The sequence below is a fragment of the Bubalus bubalis genome, chromosome 1 (assembly GCF_019923935.1).
Source record: "Bubalus bubalis isolate 160015118507 breed Murrah chromosome 1, NDDB_SH_1, whole genome shotgun sequence".
Taxonomy (NCBI): domain Eukaryota; kingdom Metazoa; phylum Chordata; class Mammalia; order Artiodactyla; family Bovidae; genus Bubalus; species Bubalus bubalis.
The window spans coordinates 91,823,905-91,827,903 of NC_059157.1; the positions used below are offsets into that span (position 1 = coordinate 91,823,905).

General features: G+C 44.6%; 1 pseudogene; it reads right to left on the bottom strand.

The window, feature by feature from the left end:
* Positions 1–3,076: 3,076 nt before the first annotated feature.
* On the bottom strand, positions 3,077–3,564 carry LOC123333863 (annotated as a pseudogene).
* Positions 3,565–3,999: the final 435 nt, after the last annotated feature.

Genomic DNA, 3,999 nt, shown 5'->3' on the forward strand with positions numbered 1-3,999 from the left:
GGCTTGATGCTGAGATGTTGAGTGTAGTTCCCGGGGAAGGAGCTTGGTGGGGCCACTCTCGTGGCTTGGTGCTCTCTGTCTCTATAACAGCTGCTGCAAAACAAACACTGAATGCCATTTTCATCTTTTGCCTTTTTTCATAAAAGCAAAATCCTCTTGGGATTTCTTTTGGTTAGTGAAAATACTTACTAACGTAAGTCTTTCGTGAAAGCAAAATGGGATAAACAAAACTTTCGAAAAGCCGAGGATACGTGTATAAGTTTTTTTCTGGGAATATTAGTATGCCCTCTAACATGTGTATTGTGTTAATAAGCAAGTAGAGAAATAGAGATAGGGAGTTGGAAGTCAGAATTATGTACCACAATTCCATCCCAATAGCTGAAAAGCTATTGTGAATTTACAGACCCTCCTGCAATGGATAGATAATCCTCTCACATAGCAGATCTTTAGGAAATGCCTGCCACAAAGGGATTTTTAAACAATATATCAAAAGGAAACCATATTTAAGGGGTCAGAGAAGGTAGCATACTTTAGACACTGGAGTCCTTACTCAGGACAGCCACTAGTTTAATCCAGTTGCAACCTGCGGAAAGTTTTTTGTGGTTGGCAGATGTGCTGCCTCAAGTCTGCCTTTTGGCTCACATGATGATTCCTGCTTCTGATTTCCTGTGGTTGGAGCACACTGTTTTCTTTCTTTCAGAGACATCTTGTTCTTGTCTGAGTCACCACACCATTACTCATCTTCTGTTGGCTCCTTTTTAGGTTTTCCATAATGTTATCCAAGGAGATGCAGAGACATGAAAATCACTGAGCTGCTATAGATCAAGAGTAGGGTGTTGAGATGCACTATTCATATTTCTTCCTTTCAATATTTCTTAGGATATATTTCAGACTGAGCGAGGCAGACATCCTCTGATTAGCACCCATAGTAATTGCTGCTTTAAGCTTGCCTTTTACTCCCTAGGTTTCTATACTTAAGCTGGTCCAAGGAGTTGGTTTCATAGAGTGTTACTGATGCAGGGGAACAGAATTGGAGTTTATTTTTTTACTTTACTTCAATCTCAAATTTGTAAATTGGTGTGCAACTGCTCTACTTTCTGTTATAAGAGAGATGAAAAGTAAATTTACCTGTTTCTTTACTTTTTAATTTTATTTCTATACAATTGTTTGGGTCTTCCCCTTTTTATTTTGATTGGCAATTCCAGGTTTTTTTTTTGTTTGTTTTTTTTTGTTTTTTTTTTTTTTTTGTTTTGACTGTGTTGTGTGGCATGTGAAAACTTAGTTCCTTGACCAGGGACCAAGCCCATGTCTTGATCAAGCATAGAGTCTTAACTGCTGGACTGCCAGGGTATTCCTTACCTGCCTCTTTAAAAAGCTAGGGTTATAGATCACTGTGGTCACAATGCATAACATTAGTTATGTAGAGAGTGGAGCAAAAGCTAGGGACATTCGATGGGGGGCATCATAGTTAAGTTGGCTTCCCTTGTAGCTCAGTTGGTAAAGAATCTGCCTGCAGTGCAGGAGACCTGGGTTCGATCCCTGGGTTGGGAAGATCCCTTGGAGAAAGAAATGGCAGTCCACTCCAGTATCCTTACCTGGAAAAGCCCATGGACAGAGGAGCCTGGTGGGCTGAATCCATGGGGTCGCAAAGAGTCGGGTACAACTGAGCGACTAACACTGTAACACTATAGTTGAATCAGGTGAAGGGATATGAAAGCAAACAGAAGATTCATGCGAGAAACATGGCTTGGGTGGAAGGCACAGAGTATGGCTACTAATTGGAATGAGGAGAGGGAAAAGGGAAGGCAGAGGAGATCAAAGTTGATTCTGGCATCAGCACTCTGAGGATGGAACTGCCATTGGGTTAAAGAAACTCAAGATCTGTTTGGGAGTAATAGTAGGGACGATGTGCTCTGTGTTCTCCCATATATTAGTACTTTGTGGTGATGGTAGAGGATGAAAGTATCACTAAATAGACTGGTATAGGTTATTAAAATGCTTAGCTGCAAATCTCTTCCCAATCACTTTGTGGACAGCATTTGATTTGAATTTTGAATTCAGATCTATTGGGTAACATGCATAAAACTCATTATATATGAAAATGAGGTAAGAATCTGTATTTCATCACTATCCCATCAGTCCTGTGTGTGCTAGTCACTCAGTCCTGTCCGACTCTTTGCAACCCCATGGACTGTAGCCCGCTAGGCTCCTCTGTCTAAGGAATTCTCCAGGAAAGAATACTGGAGTGGTAGTCATTTCCTTCTCCAGGGGATCTTCCTGACCCAGGGATCAAACTCACATCTTCTGCATTGCAGGCAGATTCTTTACTGCCTGAGCCATGGAAGCCCCACCAATTTTCACATACTATAAAAATTTGGGGTGGAAACTGAGGCACAACTGAATTCCCCCACCTCATGCCTCCATTTGCCAGTTCAAGGTCTAGCTGTACATCCTCCTGCTCTCCATCCCCAGTGGAATGAGCTGCATGTAGGCAACCTTTTGCCAGGGGGAGGATTTCAGGAGCCCATCTGGTAGCTCATGTGTGGAGACGCTGGCCAGGGTTAAGGGCTGTGGATGGTGGAGCAGGAGGAGGGGTGTTGTTGGAGGAGCAGCTGCTGTGTGTGTGCATGGGGGGATGGTCAGCACTAAATAAGGGACACCAGCTGGAGTTCCATAATAATATCAGTGGGGGACAGGCAGAGACCTCTGCTGTCCAGGTGGGGAAACTGAGATGGAGGCTTCAGTTTCCAATTTTTGAGAAAGGAGGGGCCTGCCATTAGCTACTGAGGTTCATTCATCTTCCCCAGGAAGGCACCGTGGCCCAGGAGCTGCAGTGTCTCGTCAGCAGTAACTCAGTGACACATAAGAAGGGACAGCAGCTGGGTCCCCTGGCCACACAGACCCCCTCTGCTCCTGCCACGCTGAGGGGCACCCTCCCCCACCTTAGCTGCTGGGAGAAGGAGTGCCCGGCCCAGGCACCTGCCAGCCGGCCTGCCTTCCCTTGCTCACGTGCCTGAGAAAGTCTCATTTTTAGCACCTGGACTCTTTTCCCTGCCTGGAGGGAGCTCAGGGGACACAGTGAGAAGAAAGCAGCCAAGGGGGACAGGGAGATCTGGAAGTAGGGCCCCAGGGAACGTCTGATCGTTCTGTTCTCCCCACCCCAAGGGTGCCCAGACACAGAGAGTGGCCCTTAGCCACCGTGCAGCGTGGAGTTGAAGAGGATGCTGTCCTGGTTCTGAAGCTGGTAGTTCAGCAGTTCCCAGTCGGCATCATTAATCAGCACCAGAATCCCTGACTGCAGGGATGAACAGCTGTTGCCTTGAATGAACAGCTCTGGCCACTCTGCTCTTTTAGCAAATTTTTCTTGATCCAGACAAGGAGGTTCCTCCAGGTAAGGTGACTTGATGCTTCTCCATACTGTTGAACAGGAGCTCCGCACTGCCTCTGAACTCCACCTCCACTGACAAGGGTGCTGCCATGTTGAGGAAGCCGAACTCACCGGAACTCCCCATCTCTACTAGTCTCTTCCATATCCCTGAGCCTGAATGATCACATACTCCAAGCAAATTGAACTTTATGTTTTAAATACTTTTTTTCTTTAAAATTGTAAAATAATATTGTCTCTTTCAGGTTTCAGGGGACATCTTTTTATGTTTGCCAAATTGGTACCCAGCTTTCCTAACTCAGCATTTCCCAACTGACTTTGATCACATGGACAAATTACTTGCTTGCGTGGCAACCTACACACACTCTAACAACAATTCTTTAATATACCCACTTCGTAAAGTGATTTCTATTGGCGATTGATGAATTATTCCTGGATGATAAAGAGTCTTTAAAATAAATGAAGATACTTGACTCTTCTGATTGGCACCATACAAATCACTACTTTAAACTTGTCTCTCTAGGTTTCCATATTTAAGTTGGTCCAAGGAGTTGTTTTTTCTGAGGCAGGGAAAAAGAATTGAGCTTTATTTCTTTACTTCTTTCTTGTCTTTG